The 23,643-nt window shown below is 38.1% G+C and overlaps 1 long non-coding RNA gene across 1 annotated transcript; it reads left to right on the plus strand.

The window, feature by feature from the left end:
- Positions 1-619: 619 nt before the first annotated feature.
- LOC134171897 (uncharacterized) lies at positions 620-21,491 on the plus strand. The gene is made up of 3 exons (XR_009967765.1): positions 620-1,124; positions 10,630-10,708; positions 19,700-21,491. It is a non-coding gene; the product is annotated as an uncharacterized LOC134171897 (long non-coding RNA).
- The last annotated feature ends 2,152 nt before the right edge of the window (positions 21,492-23,643 follow it).

Consider the following 23,643-nt stretch of genomic DNA (forward strand, 5'->3'; position numbering starts at 1 on the left):
AAACCAGATAACCACACAAATAGCAGCAAAGCCAGAGAGCTGCTTCAGTGGGAAAATGTATGTTTAACTGCAAATGACTTATATCAGAGGATACTGGATTCCCTGACAATCTGGATATTCCCAACTGAGGTGAACTAAATAGTCTGTCAGAGCTACTCTACTGACAGAAATCGTATTAAACTATCCATAGTGCTACAAGTAAAATGTTACACTCTCCCCTCCTTAAGGGTTCGAATGCAAAATTGAGTTAAGGAGGTAAAGCAAGTTGTCAGCCAGTGGATGATAACCGTAACTGCTCATAAATGTCTGTATCAGTTTTAGTCAGTTTTATTTGTGATGTAACGGGCCTTAATCTAAACTTCAGAGAAAGAGGCCGAATTATATTAATGTTCATTTGGCCAGGCTAAGAGCAGCAACTCACTGCAGTGTGTTCTGCAGGCAGTAAAGCCTCTTTAATGCTGTGTTCTGCATGCTCCCTTGCTGTGGAGGAAGAATTCCTCCTGCATACCATAATACTTGTGCTGTATAGATACTGAAATAGCTTATTCCCACAGGATGGGAAAAGGGTAAACTTTGTTGCTAATAAACCAAAGTTAAAAATCCTGGCAACAGTGTAAAACTCAATAAGAAGCAGGAATGCCTGTGCAAAGAGGGCAGGTGACCCATGAGCTGGAGAAAAGGCTTTTGGGTTGCCCACACCCTGCACACAGGCTTGGAGAGGGTGGGATTTCAGCACAACATCTGTTTGCTCACAAGAGATGCCAGTAACATTTTGGGAAAGCCTCTTCTCTTATGCAATAAACTGCAGGAAAACAGTCAGAAGAGACCCAGTGTTTGGAAGAGACAGACATGGCTGAGGTGACATTTGTGGGGGATGCATCCTAAGCCCTGTGGAGGCTGCAGCACGTGCCAGAAAGCGCTGCAGACCCAGACAGGCAACTGGTGGAAGCGGGTGAGAAAAGAGCCAGCCAAAGCAGGAACACAGCCTGCATGTGAGGAGCCTGAGGAAAAGTTCTGCCATCAGACTCTTGCAGGTCTGGGACTGCTCTTCTCCCTCCAAACCAAAGAAAGGCTGTGTGTTTGCAGATACGTAACACCACAGCACCTGATATCACCCCCAAAGGGTGTGCAAACAAGCCCTGTGTGAGTGCTACAGGAACAGATGTTACCACAGCAGCACATCTCCAAGCAGAAGTAGGAGGCAGGTTCCTGCCTTAGCTCTCACAAGCTCTGTTTCTCTGTACTAGTTGCTCTTATCTGTCACTTTGTCCTCTAGAATTTGCATCTCATGTGTTTATATGATTTTCCTAAAATAAGAACAAAATAGTGCATTAATGTCAGAACTACAAACACATGTAGGTTTGTTTTGTTTTGTAAATTTTATTTATAGCATGAAATTTGGCACTTGCAAATATTTGAGTTCTCTGATACCAATGCCTAGTTTAAAATTTGCCTGCAAACTTTGTGCTTTCTTTCAACTTGTAGTTAGGCGACAAATCAATTTTTAAACTCAAAGGCTAAAGTAAAAACAACCAAAAAACCACCATGTCATCTTGATAGGAAACTATTAATTCTTGCATTATTTTCCCATTCAAAGGAAAAAAGAAGGAAATTAATCCCTTCCTCCCAATAAAAGATATTGGGCAAAAAATGAATTAAAAAAAATGAAATATTTCTTAAAAAAAAATATCAAAAGAAAGTTTCAACTCTTCAGGAGTTATTCTCAGTTTGTTTTATTTAAAACCATGCAATAAATTCATTTTACTCAAATTTTGACAACCTCTCCCTTTACTGAATGTTGGTGTAGTGTTTCTCGTATCTTTTAGACATTTTCCTGACAACATTAAATTTATAATGTAGGTAAATCAAAAGACAATTCTTTTCTGAGACCTTTATGTTGTGGAATAAAATTGATCATTAAGCAAGTTAACTAGCTACCTTTATTTGATCTGGTTCTATTGCTGGACTCATTACGAAAAGATGTAGATTAAGGAAACAGGGCTGCCCTGTCTTCTATACCCTAGTACCTCCTTGCACCAGCTGGGAAATAGAAAGTGAGCTCCACATGTAGATTACAAAAAAAAAGTAGGGGAAAAAAAAAAAAAAGAAAAGCTTAAAAAGAAAAATCCCTGTGGGATAAAAACTTAGAAGGTGAGGTTCAAATGAGACAAAGACCAGCCCATAGACAGTAATCATGCTGATTTTCAGTGATATTTTCATTGTAAAACAGTTGCCTAAGTCTTCTGTAGCCTGCAAGATCAATTGTTAGATCAGAGCAGTGCGTAAAAGAAGATTAATTGCAGCTGGTGCTGCAGCTTGGGAACAGCACAGGAAGGATAGACATGTTGAAAGCAGCCCTGGAGCTTCCTATTGCAAGGCTCACAGACAGGAAGGTCTGTTCTGATGCTCGTCCTTCACTCCTGGCGGCCTTTGCTTGTGCCAGAACAAGTCAGTGCTGCCGGGACGCTGTGCTGCTGTTGCTGGCACAGTGTGGCCTTGATGGTAAGGAGTGATGCTGCTTCCTTCGCTTGCTCTGGGTCACATCCCCACACTGCATCGCATGATGACTTCCCATTTCCCATTAAGGTCCCAATTTTTAAGCTGCAAAGAAAAGGCTACATAGGTGTATGCTCACCCTGGCCTCTAGACAGTTACACTGCTTCTCTCTGCCTCTCAGCCAAAGCTCCCTATTTCTCGACTTAGGCAGAAGCATTTTGAGCCCTGATGGTTCAGAAGTACCTCAATTGAATATTCTTAAGCAAAACAAACTCTTGATGTCTTTTAGTTCAGCTAGTTACCTACACATAAACGTTCAGAAAATCAAACACAAAACTCTAACACCTCAAAATCGCTTCCCCTTATCCTCCCAGCACTTGAAAGCCCCAAACCTGGGTTGTATGGAAGGACAGTGTTGACAGAAGTGTGTCAAAGAAACAGCCATACCAAGAAGGGGACGTCTTAGTGTGCTGATTTCATTGCAGCAGAATTAAAGGTACATAGGTGGAAATGCTCCAGGACAGCTGAGAACCCACCCCTAAGGAAATATCTGGGCTGGAGGGCAGGATCTCAAGAAGAGGCAAGGAAGGCAAAACACCTGGGCTGAGATGCTCACAGGCAAGTCTGACCTTAGTGAGATGGGAAGTGCTATAGGAAAAGCAAGCAGGTCAAAAGAAAAGGAAATTTTATGTGTGTCTCATATTTCCATTTTATTATAAATGTAGTTACCATGGCAGCTGCAAGTAGTTTTGGGGTTTAGGCTTCTCTACAGACATACAAGCGTCTTTTGAACTTCCCTCTTTTTTGAATGCCATATCTGTCCCTAGGAGGACAGGTGGAAAACTAACATGTTTCCTTCCATAAGTAGTATATTAGTAATGAGAACAACAGTAACAAAAGTAGTATAAAATCTCCCTAGAAGCATAATGATAGTATTTTTATATTTTCTTCCAGAACATCTAACCCAACCCTCCTACTTCAGCACTACAAATTTCATGAGGAACAGACTGGTTTCTGCATAGTTTCTGCTATATCCCCTCCTCATGTTGGTCTTTATCTTTTCTTCCAGAACATCTAACCCAACCCTCCTACTTCAGCACTACAAATTTCATGAGGAACAGACTGGTTTCTGCATAGTTTCTGCTATATCCCCTCCTCATGTTGGTCTTCTAACTCATTTTTAGAGTAAGAAGAGAAATCCATCAGTGTTCATTCATATCTCCATTCACATCATTTAACTATTTCTCTCACCCAGCAGCCCTCTTCTTCACACTCCTCTTTGAACTCAGGACCTTCTAACACTTATGGTTTGGGCTGACCTGGAGAAAAATGCTGGATGGGGAGAAACTCCCATACTGAGCTATGCCTGTTTGAGCCCAGCTGCCCACAGGAGAGACTAAGCTTTCATAACGAGGCACCCAATCACTCTGGCCACCAGAAGGTTATGGCTGTAAGATGAACTCCAAACTTAATACTTAAGAATCACTGGTACTTACTTACCCCTAAAGAATCTAGCTTCTAGAATAAAATCAAAGAATTGTAGTCTTAGCTGCTTTTATCTGAGTGTAAGTTGAGAGAGTGGAGAAAGAGAAGTAATATGTGACAGAGTCTGCTTTCTTTTGTGTTACATCTAAACTGACTCCAGGATAATACAATAAACAAGATAACAAGATGAAAGAGAGCTTGAGAGGGCTTCTTTACCATTCCCTGGTCCCAAAGGAGACTCAATTACTTCTAAACCATTCTTGAAAGATGTTGGACAAATCTGATCTTTACTATGGATGCCTGGCTATTCTCACTGCACCTATGGTTTCTAGGTAACTGTAGGGGGTTCTAGGCGATTAAAAGCAAAGCACAAATTAGGAAAGTCTGAATATACTGAGGTCAGTTCAAAGTAGCCAAGTATTTTATTTGCTAAGGATTAGACCTAATTTTCATTATATTTTCAATTGGTTTATTTATTAACTCGTATGGTGTATTAAAGGCCATGGAGTAACCCTTGCCTTATGCTGAATCATACCTTTCCAGGGCTTACCCTGTTCCCAGGAAAAAAAAAAAGAGCCACTTTTCAGCAAAGTCAACTCAAGAAAGCACTACTCATTCTCTTCAAAGATTCTTTTTTGAGTCACTTTATTTACTCACTTTACAGATTAAAAACCTTTCATACCTTACATTAGCAGAGGAGTGGGCACTGTGGTAAAATGCAGTTTGGAGTAAAAAATAAATGAGCAGTGGCTGAAGCTACTGTAAGCCACTGTGTCCCAAAAGGCCAGCCTAAACAAACGTGTGGGTTTACAGCATCTTAGAAACTGGCCACTAACTCCTAGGTGAGCTTGTACTAAGTAGAAGAAAGATGAATAACTCCACTTTCAAAGCCACGGTTTTGCAGGGAGCACACTGCCTTCCTCCTCCTGAGTGGGAAGAATGCTTATCTGGCACTTAATGGAGATTCCTCTCCACACTACTGAGTGCTAATTTCTCTTACACACACCCTCTTAATACACACACTGTCAGAATCCAGCCACTATTAAATAACTGTAAATTGGTAACTTTAATTGCTGAGGACTCGGGCATTGTAGTTCTCAGCATGCTTAAAAGAAAAGAAAAAGCAAAAAGAGTAAATCAACTCTCCTGGGTTCTCCCCTCCCCAGTCAAGAATGTCAAGTTTTCAGGAAAAGGAAGCATGGCATTTGCAGACTCAATTAAATTCGAGCAGTTAGAATTCCTCATTAGCCCCTTTGGACTTGGAGAAATACCCAGTGTTATTTTACAGTATACTGGTGATAAGAACCTAAATGTAGCTCAAGGGTAACTGAAGCTAGAAAGCTGGTAGTGCTCCATATTGTATGGGCTTTCTGTGTCACACCAAATGATTTACAGCTGTTGCATGAGGCATACATGCTTATTGCATTGTCTTTTCGTGATCAGAATATTCTTACTTCACAGCTTTGCAGCCCACAAAGTATTTCCACATGTTTGAAAAAAGGAGGTCAGATATCCTGTGGAGTTCTGCTCCTCTGCTCTTCTAACTGCAATTCTGGGTTGGTGGTCACCTAAAGACACTTGTATTTTATTGGCTGTACACATATTAATGTGATAATTATGATGTAAGGCCATTTTTGTCTTTTTCTGACAACTGCCTAAATCTCATTCTTCCTCATCTTTATGTTTCCCTCCTCTCTCTGGATAAGTTCACTAAAGACAAAAAGTTTTGAGTTCTTATTCCTCCCATGGAGAAAAGTTAGACAGTTCCTCTACTGAAAACAGCCACCGCATGGATTCTACAAAGTCTCAGCTTCCATAAGGAAAAGAAATGTGACAAGCATTATTTCAGCAGCATTGGCATCAGGCCAACAATAATAAGTCTGCAGTTCCCAGTGACCCCTCAGTGAGCTCCAAACTAAGATTATTTCATATTATCCCTCTCTCTATGTATCCTTGACAAACAATGCAAAGGAAAGGCAGAGACTTAACTTTGGGAAACGCCTTGTAAATGAAAGGTGAAATAAAGGCTACTTATCTAATATTTGCTTCACAGGCTTGTGATAGAATTGACATTTAGAAGATGGGGTAGAGCAGGGGGCAGAAGATGTGGGCTGGTATATGAACATTACCTCTAATTTTGGAACTTTTTATAGCCTTCAATCTGTTCCTGGAGTGTTTGGAAGTGTTCTGTGGATGTTGTGAGTGATCTGTGCATTTTGTATTAAACACTTATTGCATGGCTTTCTTTGTTGGCAAACAGCTAGATCAATGATATAAGCTGTCCTCTCCAGATCTATGTTTCTATTGACTGTGTTTTTGGTTTCTTTTTTCCTTTGGAGAAGATACCTGAGCCATGGTTTCAAATGGGGAAGAATTCTGCTGAAAAATGCTTTAGGAAAACTAAAATGCTAATGTGCAAGGAAAATCCCCTTTCTGACAGAGTGAAGGATCCATGAACTATACTAAACACAAGAGAAAACTCTGCATTATTCTGTCAACTTTGCACAAAATAGGTACTTTTTGAAAACAAAATTTAATATTTTTTAATAAATGTAGATGAACATGAAGTTTCATCATTTTCTTGGGCTTGTCTTCCTCTGTATCTACTAAGATGTAGCAGACACAGCCCAGAGTCACTGTTGTCCCGGTCATTGTTGCACCATGTTATTCATTGAGCACAGTAGTGGGATCTCTCAGAATCATGTGACTGATCTCACAGATACCCCTGCATTGCTCAGCCACTGCTCTTTTCCACTATAGAGGGTGCCCCTCTGTCTGTTTTTTCTCTCTGCTCCTTCATTGAGCTCACAAACATGCATCCACACCCTGCCATCCAGAACTCAGCCTTGCTGGCAAGCATGGCTCTTCCCAGTGGGTTGGGATGTCAGGGACCCCATGGGGAGACCATGCTTATGAGTGACCAGTCAACAGTAAGGGGTACCATGGATGGGATGCACAAACTTTGTGTGTGCTTGGATCTCACTGAACAGTGCATGGTGGCATGCTAGCACCTGCATGAGGCTCTTGCACCTGGTCAGGATGACCCTGAAGCAGAAGCAAACAGACAACCCAATTATATGGCAAAGAAGCATGAGGTGTCAGCAGAAGGACTTGACAAATATATTCTCCTTCCTGTAGGGTAAGGATGAATATCTGTATGTACCAGTTGCACCATAGGTAAATACACTTGGCATCACAGAAAACTCCAAAGAGGATTCGAGTGCCATGCAAGTCATGGTAGACACTGGCTGGGGAAGCAACGCATCCTAATGAGAAGCATCTCCAATTATCCTTTCAACAAGTGCCAAGTGCAGGTCAGTCTTTAAATACAGTGTGTAGCCACCTTCTCCAGAACAAACACAAAGCTGTGTGACAGAGTATAGTGAATGTGGATGGCAAGAAGATATTGGACTTCCCTGATGAGAGAAAATGCACTTCAAAATAAGAGCATCCTACAAGATTTGAAGGTTTCTATTATTTTAAATGGGAGCATATTTTTCATTAAAAAATCACCAGTCTTAAACTATCTCTAATAATCATTATGTGTCTATTTTTAAATAAGAAAACATGAACTAGATGAAATGTCTGTCCTTGGTGCCAATGATTACACCTACACACAGAAAATGTGTCAGTGTCCCTCCCTTATTCTTGAACTTCAGTGATCTTCTGAGAACATATAAATCACGTTAGCACTTTCCCTGTGACTCACGAAGACATCACAGTCCATATCCTCCCTGTATCAGCCAGCTCAGACAGCCGACAGCTGCTTAACAAAAAGGAAATGAAATTTTACTGTTAGCAGCCTCCTTCAATTCAGCGAAATGGGGACAAACACTGAATCTGCCTTTAGTATTCTCAGGGCTTCTTGTACGTTAAAAGTATTTTCTTGGAGAGTGGTTAAAATGTGGCTTTTGGTAGATGGGTGAAACCATAACTTTGTCTGTGTGGCTGGACTTTAATATATTCTTTTTGGCTGTTTTAGCAGTTTCTTGATATTCTTGTGTCTATTGTTAACTGTAAAGAGGCAGGAAAAGGATGCATTTGTTGAAATTCAGCCACTACAGGAATAAATTAGAAGGCTAAGTGATTGAAAGCAGCAAGTTTTTGGAGTATACATTTACATTTCAGAAAAAAATAATCTCTCAATACTAGGATGAGACTTTTGGTAAGAACTTTTAATAATTCAATTTAACTACATATCAATGATAGTTTGAGACAATTTGTACCAGAAAAAAAAAACAAAACATTGTCATTTAATTGAAGAAGTGTATAAAAGAAAAATTAAGTGTAAACCAAATGAAGTGAGGGTTTTTTTTTTTTTATTTTTAGATATTGGATAATTAATAATAAAATTGGACATATTTATGCAATCAGGTCTTGTTTGAATCTCACTGAGGAAAATCTTACCAGCTTTCAAGCAACTCATTTCCTTCCTATCTTATCTATTTAATCTATCTTGGGTTTAAACAGTCCAGCTTAAATTTGAGTCATGACCCTGAATACCTCTGCAAAAATGCAATGATGGAATATTTCATTCAAACTCCTTGAAGTTACTATGCATTTACTTCAGATCAAATGAGACCAAGATCTCTAATGATAATTAAAGTCCATCGATAATGGAAAGTTCCTTAATAATATGATGTTGTGATTGCACCAGCCATGGCAGTATAGCCCTTAATATAACTAAAATTTGAGTCACAAAAGAAATGAAGCATGGCTCAGTTACAGATTTTAACGTAAATTCTGCTCTATGTCTGCTCACTGGAAATACATTTTGGATCTGGATTTTGTCAAAAGATGCTCCTTGTCCACAACCATTTAGTCTAATGACAAATGAGCTCCAGAAGTGGTAGTCACATGTAGGGAAGAGGAGATGATAATTTGGTTTTAAAGCGCTTCCTTCTCTACAGTTATTTAATAATCTTTCAGACAACTTTCCATGTTTGCAGATTGCACATGAAATATGACCAACTCATCCTGTAACATTTTCAGTGGTAACATTTAGATAAACTAAAATATTTTCCCTGTTAAAATCTTTCTCAACCCAATTTTCCAGCCCCTGTAATTATCTTCAAAAATCCTTATTCTGAAGGACTGCTCCCTTATACATATTTCAGCCATTAACTATATTGTCTTTATCCTTGCTGACATTGTGGCTTCAGGCTGTGCTAAGGGCCTGCATAATCTTGTTTTCTGAGGCTTCTGCCTTCTCTGTGAACGGCAGAAGGAAAGGTGAAGCCAGGTAAGATTCAGAATTTCTTTGAAGATTAAAGTTCTAGAAAGTGTGTGGTAATCCAACAGCTGTTACTTTGGTCCTGGAGCTGTGAAACTGTGCTGCTGTTGTGCCATCTGCCAGACAGTCCAGGAGGAGGAGAGGCTGCTCCTTTGCCAGGTGGTATGATTAAGGTTGTCTATGTGTTTGTGTTTGTGTGCAGTGGGGAAAAAACTGATTGCACACTTTGTGCTTGGGCAATGCCATGTGCGACGTGTCAAGAGAATGTGGGTCACTTTACCTGCTTGCATCTGGACAAAGCACGGGGCGTAAATAAGAAAAGCAAAAGGCCTCACAGTTATGAACATACAAATAGCATCTATGCTTCATGTGCAATTCTCACAGAAATCACACACCATTCTAATTTTATACTGGCGGGTGGCCCAAGCATGATTAATTCACCACTGAGCTTTAAGGGACTTCTGGTTTGCTCAGCGGGCGTGATACAGACCACTACACCCCCAGGAAATATTCAGTCTCTGAGGGAGGCAAGAGGTCTTCATACAGGTCACCAAGCTTCAGCCAACAAAGATCTGTGGTGATTTCTGTACCTATTAATGTCTTTTCTGTATTGATACAGAGAATAAATACAGAGAATAAATATTTTTTCTGTTTCACTAAAGTCTGTCAGCACACTCTGCCTACATGTGCAGTGACTTTCTTGTAGGTGCAAATCTTTTGGATTGAATCTGGCAGTAACTGTATACTCTGATTCATGCAATGAATGGGTACTGGAAAGAATGTAGGGTATCTTGTATGAAGGTGCACTCATATAGGGTGTGTGATGCTCTTAAAAACTGGGGAGAGTTCATGCCCCCCAAAATTGCCATCTGGACAAGAGGTATTAACATACTCAAGTTATGAGCACATTCACAAAGAAAGAACTGACTGCAGATTTAATTTTGAAAGTGCCTTTCACACAAACCTTTATTTATCAGCAGTCAGATTATGTAGCTTCCACCAGGAACTCATCCAAGATGTACAGATTTGGTTTAATTTCTCAATAGTTCTTGAAGTTGCTAGTTTAAAGTTGTTGAGCCACGTCCATAAAGTTGTGATTATCAGTGGATTCTGCAGTTTGTATCGTCAACAGCACCTGCATACAGTAGACAGAGAACTGATTTCTACAAGGCAACAGAAATTAAAAGTCTGGCTAGTGGCAAGTGAAGGTGGGAAGTGTCCTTACATACCTGTAGGTTGACATGGGTAACTGGCAGCTCTGTGTTGCTTTATTGCAAAGCAAACAATAAAATAAGGCAGGCCTAATTTGCAGGGTTTTGCTGGCCTAATTTGAAGTTTTTTTGCTTCTCTATCTGTTCTTAGTGGAATCACCAGTGTTCTGTTCACACACTGAGTCACTGTTTTCCTATGTGCAGCCATACACTTGTATTGATGAATCGAGGTTTGACAGACCAGCTCCTCCTGCAGACAAGTACTCTTCTTACAGCATATCAGGTGAGTAGACTGGATCCTACCTTCCTCTTCCCATTTGCTGTCTGTCATCACCCAAGGAAGGGTAAAGAGCAGAATAAAATACGAGGTCCTCCCCCTTCAGTGGTTGATAGTCTGGACAATCTGGCCTTAAAGAAACACAGGGTGCTCAGTTGAATGCCATTTTGATGTTTCTGAATAGCATATCTCTGGAGATGAAATTGCAATCATCAGCAGAGCTGCAGATTAGCAACTGGTAGAAAAAATAGGCATATCATAAAGCATACACACTCCCTTGTTATCTCACCACTTCTCATTTAATCCTTGTCTGCAAACAGAAGAAGGGAATCCCTGCACGGCTACACTGCTGGGTTCGCATATAATCAGGTGTCAGAGCCTGCCTTACTTAGACCTTTTGTTCAGCTGCACTCCCTACTGGATTTTTTTCCCTAAGATTTGTGCTTTCACCCCTGGATAATAATATAACAAACAGCTCTTTGTCTCTTTAGGTTTGTTCATATAACTTGTATTAATATATTGACAATGTCATAAAAGAGGCATACAAAGAATCCTCTTGTCTTCCTAAGCTACAGCAAAAGCAGTGGCAATTATTGCTGATGTGTAGCACAATCTCAGACTCCAGTGGATAAAAGTAAAAAAATGCAATTTTGAAACTCAGCTGTAGAAACACAATAAACATCAGTTTAGACTTATGAGGCTTTGCTTCATGTTTAGTAAAGCCCTTTTTATTAGGGCATTTATCAGATGGTCTGGTGCTTAAAATGAATATTTTCAAAGGTATTTTGAATACAGCAGTGATGACTTCTTGAAAAACTAAATGAAACCTAATTGATTTCCAGTAAGTTTTTTTGCTGCTTGTAAAAAAATAGTATATTTGAATGTTTCAGACACTCTTATTGAAAACATCCTGTTGATACTAAATGTGATTTTTTAACTTATTTCGTGTGTGGAGACCTCAGTCTGGATTCTAAGGACAGCTACATGCTTTAAAATTTCCTGAGTTGCATTGTGCTGCTAGCCAAAATCCAGGGTCCTTTCTTTACACTGCTGTAAGTGTAAGTATGAAGAAAGAAACTAAGATAGAGCCACGTCCTAGTACTTTCTGCTCACAAGAAATGTAGGAACCTGTCTCCCTGGGAGGACATGAGTTTTCAGTGCAGCGCAGGATGTTCCTTCTACCATCTGATGAAGAAACTTTTTCTTCTCTCCCCTTCTGTTTCTTTCAATCATATTCTAGCCTTGTCCAGGTTTTGCCTGAATCTTCCTTTCTCATATCTTTACTGTACTTCTCACTATAACACGTAAGTACATCTGCTCGATCATACCCAGTAAAGCTATCTTTCCAAATAGGTCAAATTTCTAAGTATATTCACATATGCCTTTCAGTTCTGGTGGTGTTGTACTCTTGTATTTTTGCCTCAAAAAATACTGTGGCTTCTCAGGAGGAACTTAAATCAGAGACGACTGTTAATATCAATTCCAATCTACCACAGTGAAGTACCTGGTAGGGAAAAGTTCTGTAAAACTGGCTAGAAAAGTGTCCATGTAGAAGAAAAAAGAAACAAAAAAAGACTTGACAACTAGGCCTTCTAGGCCTTAATAAATCAAAGGCGGTAGTGTTGACATGTAATAGTTCATGTTCCCTTTTAATGAGGGAACCTGGAATTCAGTTGTTCGGAGCTCTGTTTCTGGTTCTGCTGTAGACTCACAACCCAGGACAGTTTCCACAAGCACTGAAAGACCTAAACGGTATTTACCTGCATCTCAAACATACCGTGAAACATAGTCACAGCTTTGAAATGCTTTCAGATCCACAAACTGAACTTTTGTCCAAACAAGAATAAAAATGTAAGGAGTAAATGTCAGTAAAATATTGATGTTACTGAAACCAGAGGGAAGCTTTTCTTTGAATTTGTGGGGCTAAAACTCACCCCCTTCATTGCTTTGACAGCTGAGGATGAGAACAGAATTTGGCCAATAATGGTGAGGTCTGTGAGGAGCTTAAGGGAGTTAGCAGCCTTCAGGTTGGTTTGTTTGTTTCATGAGGGCTTTTTTGGTTTGTTTTTGGTCTTTAGATGTCTTTTTTTTTTTTTTTCTGAAACAGCAAATTCTTTGAAACTTCAGCTGGAAAGAGTTTCTCTCAATTGTCATTTGACATGAGTTCATTTAAGTAGATTCAGCCGGAAAAAACCTACCAGGTGTAATCCACAAACCTTGTGAACCCCTGTGTTTTTATCTAATTGGCAAGATGTTTGGAGACCCACAAAGTTCATGGGCATAACCCTCTGTCTTTCACAATGGACCAAATGGAGGCATTTGCAGCTGATGCTGCTCCATGAAGTAGAGGTGAATATCTGCTGGCTTAAGGTCCCATTGACCTGCCAGATGCCATCAAGTGTCAGGACTTGATGCAACTTCCAAGATATGGTGAGAGTTTCTTCAATTCTTTTCACTGACATTGTCTAGCTTCCCAGGCAACACTTAGATATTTCCTGAGCAAGATCAGTCTCTTATGCGAGCAGAAGTCTCATTCACTTTCTGAGACTCCAGGGGGCCCAGAAACTGGGCTCCTGGCAGCATTTTAAGGGAAAGCACCTGCTATTTTTGATTAGTATATCAGCTATCAGAGCTGCGCTTTATTTAATTCATTTTGGCAGCCAACAGAAATTGCTACGTTAAAAAGAAGGGAAATCAACACATCATTTCTGCAAATCTATTGACTGATTAGCATGGGTAAATGAGTTGTAAGGTGAATTTCAGCTTCAGAGAGGACGTTTGCCTCTTACGCTTCATAATTCAAACTGAAACTGTATTTGTGGTGCATAACATTTTTTTTCTGAAGCAGAGATAAGAATTTAATCTTTTTATTTTTAACAACCTTTCTGAAAACAAGAACAGGTTGCCCAGATATGTCCTGGTGTCTCATTTCTTGGAGTTATTCAAAATGAGACTGGACATAGTCCTAAGCAACCTGCCTTAGCTGACCCTGCTAGACAATCTCCAGAAACCCCCTCCAATCCCAACTATTCTATGATTCAATGATCCCTAAGCACTGCTTGAAAAGAGAAAAAATGAAATTACAGTGGTTTAAAATAATGAAACTAAAGATCCTGAGTACTTTTTTTGACACGGCAATTACTTAAGCAAGAAAGTAGTTGGTGGGCCAGACTATATAATATTTAATATTTCAAATACAGACGGACAGCCATTACCTGAGTCAGAGCTATCCTGTGCTCTGCTAGTGTATATAGAAGGCTTCAGTGATGATTTCCTTACATCATAATGCCAAATAAACCTCTCTATCAAACAGCTTCTTCAGACATGGTTTCTTGTTGTCATTAATAGTATGTAGCTCTTAAGAGCTTAACCACATGAAGAATTTATTGTTCTCATTGAACCCAGAGCACACTCAGGTCATGAGTTTGTTTCAGCACTTTTGTAATCTTTTAGCACATTGTTAATGCCCTGCTATTAACGATAACCTTGTCCTCTAAGTCCCAATATGATCTTGGATGGTTTGTTCAGCATTTGTAAAAACGTAATAAATGGAAATGGATGCTTGGCAGGGAGAGCTCTGTCAACAATGCAGCATTGACTTGTAACGTCAAATAACATTTCCATTTCCTTAGAGAGGTTTGGGGGCTTGTTACTAGCAAGCTCTTCTTTTAAACTCTTTTTATTTCTCCTCCAGTTTTGTCAGTGAAAAAAGTTATCACAAAAGAATATGGGTTGTCATTTTTGATACTAGGTTTTATGCCTTGGTATAATATTTCTATTACATCTCAGTTCAAATGTATGATTTGTTCCTTTAACATTCTGGGGGAAGATGCATTCGGCTTGAAGGTAAAAAGTTATCACCAGGAAAATATAACTCATCAAAGGGTGCATGTGCCCACAAAATAGGTAATTCGTATTCATATTATTCTGAAATTCATCTTTCTCAGCTCAAGTGTCAGAAGGTTGGTTGCATGGAGTTATATTCATTCCAGAGAGAAAAAGGTGACCATTTCAGCTCACATTAGGCATCTAATCAGGTGACAAAAAGCAATTTTGGAGATGATTCTTCCTCTCCAGTGACTGGCTTAGACATGGACATTAAGTGTGTTAAGCTGAATGAGGTAAACCCCACCCTTGGAGACTAAAACAATAATTTTCAACCTTCACAGAATTTCATACCAAAACAAGATCCATCTCTTCATGATTGTTAGCCCAATTATAGAATTACAGAAAATTTTAAACTGGAAGGGGCCTCTGGATGTTCTCTGGTTCAATCAGCTGTTCTCACAGCAAGACCAACACCAAAGTTAAGTCAGATTTTGTATAAAGACCAAGAGGGGTGTTATTAGGATAAACCAAATAGCAGATACTAACAGGATTTTCCTTCCCTTTCCCCTTTCTCTTCCTCTTCCTTTTCCCCCTTTCCCTTCCTTTCCCCCTCTTGCCCCTTCCTTTTCTCTTTTTTCCTTTTGCTTTCTTTTTCCCTTTTCCTTTCCCCTTCCTTCTCTTTTTCTCTCAATTTCCCTTCCTTATGGATGTTTTGGTTAATTCTGTTCAGACTATCACAGTGCAAACTTGTTTTAAAAGATTACAAATGTTACAAAGAAGACAAAAATATTTCAATCTAGAAGACAAGAAATGGGAAACGCACAGCTAGGAAGAAGGCACAAACCTGCCTGTCTATGGGATGGATGCAAGTGTGACCAGCATTACTGGTAGAATAAAAAAACTCAAACTGGCCAGGAGCAGAGATAATAAAATGAAACAACTCATCATTTCAAGAGGAGAGGAGAGGGTGAAGTTGCAGTGCACTGAGAAAGTATATATTTTCAGTCAGAACCCTGTGCACAGTATAGCAAAAAATTTGGACTTTTTATGAGAAAAATGTCTTTGAGCAATATACAGCTACACTATGTCTGGTTTTGCTACTGTTGTTGTTATTACAGATCTGAAAAAATTTCAGACTTGAATCATTGCCTTGTTGTCCTAGGTGCTGTACAGTTACGACGTTAATGAGTGCTCTCCTGGTAAGCTTACAAGCTAAGTGTAATACAAGAGACAACACAACCGAATAGAGGGAATTATAAGAGAAAAAAAATATAGCCATTATACCAGGCAGTAGTCCCAACATACCAGAAAGTTGTCAGTTGCCCACGTTTGTTTGATTTTTTAAGGCATTAGGAAAACAAAACAGGCAAAGGAAAAAAAAAAGGCAAAGGAAAAGGAAAAATGAAGTTTAAGAATGCAAATCTCAAATTGAGGGAAAACATCAGAAAAAGCTCAGAAGTTATTTTTTAAAATATAACAAGGGTGAGGTTGGTATCACAAGCCAAGTAGGATGGGACTTAATAGCAAATAAGATTCAAGATTAGTTAGGGATGCAGCAGAAAATGCACAAGAAATTAAGCCTCCTTTATGCTTGTTGCAATAAACAAGGAGAACGTATTGAAGACATTCTGAAAGAACAATGTCATGTTGAAAAAGGTAGGCTAACTAATGCACAATATTGTATAATACTTTCACCTCTCTGAATGAAAAGATCTGCACTTGGGAAATATTCAGTAGTTGTAGAAAGAAAAAGAATAAAATGTAATTGAAAATACTTGGTATATTGTTTTTAATCTAGTAAGTACCTGGTATACCGTCCTTTAATCAAATGTATGTAATTATCTAATTTAAGGTTTGTTGGGATGCATGTTCATTGATTTTATGGTCTGAAAAATTTGTTTTGTATTTTTTTTTTTAATGACTAAAAGCAGACATAAGTCAGGTTTTACACTTTATATTGTACTGTCTGTTGAACAAGATGCTTTTAAGACTGAGATAGGCAACTGATGATATAAAGGGAAAAGGACAAACTGAGGAAATGTTACACCTCAGACTCTTAATGCTAGATTATTCCAGTTGCTGGGAATGTGCTTTAGTAACAAGGTCATCAGACATACATCAAATTAATCCATATATGTTCATTACATATCAGACCAGCATTTCCCTTGGAGATCTTCTGCTCAAACCTGAGTAAAGTTTAATATTCTTTGCTAGTGAAACTAAAGTATGTCCTAACACCAAGCAGCATAGTGACAGCCAGAAAAGGAGAGGTACTTAATCTGGTGCAGATATGTCATTAGCCTGATTAGCCATGGAGATTTTGGGATGATTTTCCTGGAATAACAAATGTTAGAACTGGAAAAAAAAATAATATTTGGAAGTCCAATGACAAAATGCTTTAAGCTTAGTCATAGGAGCACACAAACATAAACAATGTCATAAATATGTACTTACTTTTTAATAAGACTTTGAGATTCTGAAATGGATGACAATCCCATACTGGGTAACTGCAATGCTAAAGTTTTGGTTCCTGCCCCAAAGAGCCCAAGAGACAGCGCAACCATGCACCATGCTAATGTTGTCTTCCTAAAGACAAAGCATTTTTATATTTATATTCTGAGAAAGTTTAGAATTATATTCTGTGCTCTAGAAGCTTGGGGCTGCAATGCTAGAAGGGAACCAAAGCTGAACTGTAAACAAAACAGGGGTGCAGACAAAGTGAAACCCAAAGCCTGAGGAAACGCAGCTGACAGTGAAGAGGGACTGTGGTGCCCAGGAACTGGGACAATATAGTGCAATGCCTGTATGGGTGACCCGCACCCCAAAGGGTTTTGATCCTCCAGAAGAGCAGGAAGGCTTGCTCCCAGCTAGGGGTGTTTCTCTTTGGAGACATATGAGTGAAACTTACACTATGTAGCATGTAAATCCAAAAGGAGAGGCAAGATCTCTGAATTTAATGAGTTTGAGACCCAGGGAATGCTTGAAACCAAAAATGTTGCCATTAAACAGCGTCTTCAAAGATATAATTTTATCTGTTTCTTGGAGAATCAAGTATAAAGAAATAAAGAAAGGAAGGTTTCCATCCACACAGAAATACACAATTGCATGGAGACTGGGTAGAATATCCTGCCTTAAATTATCAGTTGGAAAATCAGTTGAAGGGTATGGAGTAAAATAGAGTTAGCCATTTAGCTTCTTTTTGGCATAGTGAAATTGTGATTTCCTATGGATAATGTCAGCTAGAAGGGTAATTATCTGAGTTAAATATCATCTAATGGAAGCTTTCTGTAGGGTAAGAATACTGATGTTAGTATGAAAAGCTGGCTTCCTTTTCCCTATATAATTTCTTATGTTCTGCTCATTAATGATCCAGTCTTTCAGAGTGTACATACCCGTCCCCCCATCCCATCTCCACATCTCACACCTTCAAGGAGACTTGAATACTACATCTAGACCTTGGAGTGACTTATTGATGAAAATAAGCTGAATGCTGGTAACCTGTCAGTATTTTATTCTGGTTTCTAATGTTTACACTACTAGACAAACCCGCTGAAAATAACATCAATATTTCTGTGCAGCTGGAGATGAAATTTAGCATTGGCCAGGCTTTGCATGTGCCAGGATGCTCTATACTAACTGTCACTTTTGTAGAACTGCCACAAAGTGAGAGAGTCTACACTAAACTATTTTCCATTCCTAAACCATTCCTGCTAAAGTAAGCAACAATCAAACGCTTATAATGATATTGATTTACTTGTGAAGTGCTTTGGGATATGTATTTTTATTCAAATGCTGTGTTATTATTTTCATTCCAATTTAATTACATTGTCATGTGCAAAACTTTTAAAGCATCTGTCTCTTCAGTGTAACATCTCCCCACTTTTTCTCTGCAGAACAGCACTTGATTGTTGTAAAGGCAGAACAAAATTTTTTCAGTCACTTCTGTGTAAGAAAATAATAAAATGTACTCATGGTAAATCAAAGTCATTTTTTTTCCTCATTGTTAAATCTAACTGTGATCATATGGATTGAAAAGAGAAAGAGAAAAATCTTGTGAAAATTGACTTGGGAATAATTCCCATTATGATGAAACACCTTTGCTTTAGCTCAGCAAGGGGAAACCAAGGTTATAGGTGCTATATCACATTAGCTAAAATCCGAGTAGAATCCCTTCTATACATTTGCTGTGTCCTACATGATAATCAGAGTTAGTTGGTTTTCATTAATTAGGGGTTTGGGCAAGGACCGGGGTTTGCTCTTGGAACAATTTACACAAAAGACACAGTAAATTACTCATATTTATAATTCCCCAAGGCCTGAAGCCCTGTTTAAACATAGTTTGTATTGCTTTAAATATGCAGGTTAATTTAAAGTAGTAAAACTGCAAGTCATATCCCATCTTCCACTTTTCAAACTCAGCTATAATGATATAAAGTGATTATATCAAGATACTTGATTCCAGTGCAGAAATGTGCAGAAAGGGAAATCAACAAGCTATACTGGTATTATCATACATATAATGACATGGTTCTACCTACACCAAAAGTTCAAATGGTCTGTGCATAATGTTTAAAAATAAATCACATTCTTAACTGAAGCAGTTGAACAGATAGGAAAGCAGTTTTGATAGGAAATCTATTTTAGGCTTGCCTTTCTTTTCCTGAACACTACCGCTAGCAGCAGCAATGGACTGTAGAGGGGATCAAATACAGGACTGCTTCAATAGCATTGGTACTTCTGTTGAATATACCACAGATTTTAAACTTAGAAGACACTTTGAAAAGGTTTAAACAAAATGAGAAGATATGTCCCTCCCTTCTTGATCCCCCAAACAGTAAAGTTAGGCTACTAGTGTTTCCTTTAGGAGCAGAAACAGTTATTCTGTTTTTTTTTTGGAGCTTCTGAGGATATAGTATTTAACTTACTGACCCATTTCAGCCACCCCATGACAAGTTCAATATTGCGAGGAGCTGATTGTTTCACAGCACACAAGGTACTACTGTAAATTTTTGGATATCACATTGCCGCTGATCCTTGAAACACCTAAAGAATGTGTGGTACATTTACTGTTTTGATAGATTATGATCAACCAACATGACCTCCTGCAGACCACAGGTCAGAGGATTTCATCCTTGCCATGCTTTTTTCTCATTCAGCAGAGAATTGCAGAGCATTGTGAAACAATGAAATAGTTCCAGAAAAGTGATATACTAGGACAAATCTGAGGCAAGCTGACAACAGAAGCACATTCAGATCTACAGGTCTGTGTTCTTATAATCAGACTGAGAGGCCATGAAGTTTGTAAGTTTGTAAAAGTACCACATCTTCCTCCTGTTATTTTTAAAATTTCTGGCTGCAACTGATTCAGTAAAAAGCTGTTGTCTTCAGGGTTGTGATTTTGAATGAAAGGAAATCCTGGTGTACTACCCTGAACGTTCTCATATTTATTAATTTCCCTAATAATTTACTTTTTTTTTTTTTATTTTTTTAGCCTCTGAAATATGGTGAAAGACTGCTTTGTGTGTATTTCTTATCAGAAATCGGTAATAGAAGAGCTGCTCAAATTTTAATGGATAATTGTCACTTGTCTTGATTTTTTAAACACTTCACGTTTCTTCACTGGTTTTCTGAGAATGTTTCTGTTCCTGGTTTTCTACAGAGATACATAATTAATAATTTCTGTGACTAATGAAATCAAGTTAATGTGGCTGATTGATAGAACCAGACAGACAAATTCTGATTTTTTCTGTAATGACTCTATAGACTTTAATGAAATTTCCTTGGATTGTGAGAACTGAGAGCAGCCTGTTTCCTGGTTCGTGCTAGTCAAGTGTTTGCCTTCTCAATACGGGGTAGACAAAGATTTAACCAACTATTAGGCTTGGTGTTTTGGTCATTGTGCCATCTGTGTTGTTCCTGTGTCCTCCTCTCTAACCTGTTTAATTTAATTTTGTTTTCTTTATTCTGTTCATCTGATTTAACCACTGATCTTTTCTTCATAGCTTGTTCCCCAGCTGCCATGAAATAAATGCATGGAAATGTTGCAGCTGAACACTTTTCTCTTTTTCAAACTTGAAGAAATAGATTAATGGGGTGAAAACATCTGCTTAAAAACTTGCTCTAGCCTTGCTTTTCCTAAACTGATCACTCACCTGAATCTGTTAATAACAGTCCTGGTTTTCCCATCATGTCTTCTTATATTCCCACCTCTTTTTATCTTGCATACATGCAGGCTTTCCATGCCAAGAGATGGGACTGTATAAACATTGACTCCAGTTTGTGCAACATAATTTTCTCATTAAAACCCCCAGATTTCATGCAGAACTACTTGATGAGATGGGAGAGGAAAATTCTAAGTCTTGGACAATACTCCCTAAGCACAGGGAAATTTCTTACTGTCTATAATAATCGTATTATGTTACCCATGTAACCAAGATTATATGATCAGTCCTTAAATAAGTTAAAACATCAAGGTCCATGGTGTTTTATAATTTCAAGTATACCACTGCGTGCTTGCAAAATATATATTTTACAAGTACCAAAGCCAGCAGCTAAAATGTACAAGATAGCTATTCAAATAACAGCTTTCAACTGTTTGACCAAAAAAAGTCATGGTAAAAAATATCTATAAAACAGACATTTTCACTTTACATTTTTAATGTATCCTGATGCCTGAATGTTGCACATCCTACGATAGCACTTGCATTGAAATCCACACAATGAAATGTGACGTGTCAGATCAATGAAATGAGCAGCACTTCTCTATGTGTAAATTGAAAAGGCATGCAGAAAGTTTATACAGAAAGACTTGGCAAAACAGATAAATTATATTGTTTGGGGTATTTTTTCTGTCACTGATAACAAAAGAGTTCGGTGGGGCATCAAACAGTGATATGCCTTGTTATTTCTTGGTCATTTTTACATCTTGCAATAGTCATTACCAGAAAAAAATATAATAGAAAAGATATATAATTTCTTAAAACAGGAAAGGCTTTTGTCTTGTTTTTTTCTATTTTCTTTTCCCCATAGCCATTTAACTTGATATCCTTGTTTTCTCCTCTATGGTCTTATTCTCTGGCTAAATAACATGGGAAAATACGTTTTACATATAAACACTGACTCTGTTTTCATCTGTTAAAGTGAAATTGTAATGCCATTTAATCTATTAAATGCATTTGCTTGCAATTATAAGATATATATTCCATACTTTCTTGCCTTAAAACCACTTCACAAGCTGTTACCTTCTGTTTTCAAAAATGGAAGTGCTATAGTTGCTCTCACTTTCTGCTTAGACAGGATTCATCAGAATATCACCAGTGACATCACACTTTCAAACAAAAGATAATGATTTAATAGCCATTTTTAGCTGGATATTTTTGTTTTGAAATCTGATATTAAAAGTACTTCCTTGGAACACTAAAAGAACCGCATGTAAATTAATCAAAGCATAGGAGCACATTGATGCTGAAGGTCTTGAAAGTTATTTTATACATTCTGCATACTTGAGAAACAACAAGTACTTAAATGTTTTGCTCCTTCAAATTAAGCTAGTCTTTAAGGAAAACTAATTCACAAAACCATGGCCCACTCTCTCTCAGCAGTCTTTTATGCCTGTGCACAAACAGAGAACTAAACATTTTGGAAAATACTCCTTCCTGGAGAAGGCACATTGGGATTTAATATTTGCCCCCAACAACGGGTTCACTTGGCTAAGCATCACTGAGCATCAATGTATAAATCGTGTGCTCTCATTCAGAGCCACTGCATTTCAACAATATAAGTGCATGAGACCACATGCTGGTATTCTCCACAAAAGTCACTTGTTATTTAAATCAGAACTACAAACCTGCTCCCTCACCTCCCCCTCTCTAGCCCCTAGAGGGGCATATTCTCATTAACATTCTTAATGTTAATTGGAATTACATGTGCACATCAAAAGGAGAATACACCTCCAGATGTGATATTTGCAAGCTTCATATTAAGCGAGGCTGTGTTGAAATAAAACACATCATTGAACATACAGTCCTATCCTGATATTGAACAGTAATATATGTTCTTATGTGCAAAACCAGGTCTTACACACAGAGGAAAATGAATTCAGTATGATACAACCAGAGCGTCCATTCCTGTAGGATCTGATCTTGCCGTTTGTCACTCGTGAAAAATTCTGCTTGCCTACAAAGTACCAATAGGCTTATGATCCAGCACATTTTCCTATAGTGGAAATTAGTTGCAGATCTGAACAATTTTGAAATGGTGACAAGAGTGCCTGACTTACTTAGGCTCATTTGTTCAGAAAAGAATCTGTACGGTTCAGCACAAAAAAATATTTTTTAAAAACTACAAGTTAGTGTCCATATTTTCTAACCTCATAAAAATAATGCGATTTTGTTAATAAAAATAATCAGTTCTCAAAATACAGTACTCTTAGAAATAAACCCACAAAAAGTAGAAAAAAATAGCCAACACCAAATGCATTTTCAAACATTCTTTAAAAATTCGCTATAATTTCACAGTTTTAATTATATTTACACTAAGTTCCCTACAATTTCTGTTTGCAAAATGTAAATGCAGAGTAGATTAGAAAACAGTGCAATCTGAAATCTGGAAAGCCCAAGCAGATTAGTTTAATCTTTGCAGAAAATTCATGCCAGAATAATCATTTCTTTACTGAGCCTTTCCACTTCCACATAATGGGAATTTTCTATTGTTACATTTAAGCAATTCACCCAGCAAATCATAAGCATCTCCAACAGAATTAGATAAAAGCTCAGCCCCAGAAACAAGTGGCAGATTTGACTCAAAAGGTATAAACTGAGGTTTCATTCCTTTGAAGAAACTCTCTTAATATTTTTACAGAAACATACGTTGAAATAATGTCAAATTTCACTAGAAATCCTAATAAATAAAACCATATGCTGAAGCACATCAGCTAGAATTCACCAAGGCTATAAAACAGATACATACAAGATAGGCAATATCAAGGAAAATGGGGTTGGAGCTGAGGAAAATATTAATTTAGTAATGATCTTTCTTCATGTAATGACATGCTAGGTTTAAGCTCCTGACATCTTGGAAGTGCTCATGTAAAATCTGATTTGCCTATTCTTCCT

The sequence above is a fragment of the Pezoporus occidentalis genome, unplaced genomic scaffold (assembly GCF_034315485.1).
Source record: "Pezoporus occidentalis ecotype Australia unplaced genomic scaffold, CSIRO_AGI_Poc_V1 ctg43, whole genome shotgun sequence".
NCBI classification, from domain to species: domain Eukaryota; kingdom Metazoa; phylum Chordata; class Aves; order Psittaciformes; family Psittacidae; genus Pezoporus; species Pezoporus occidentalis.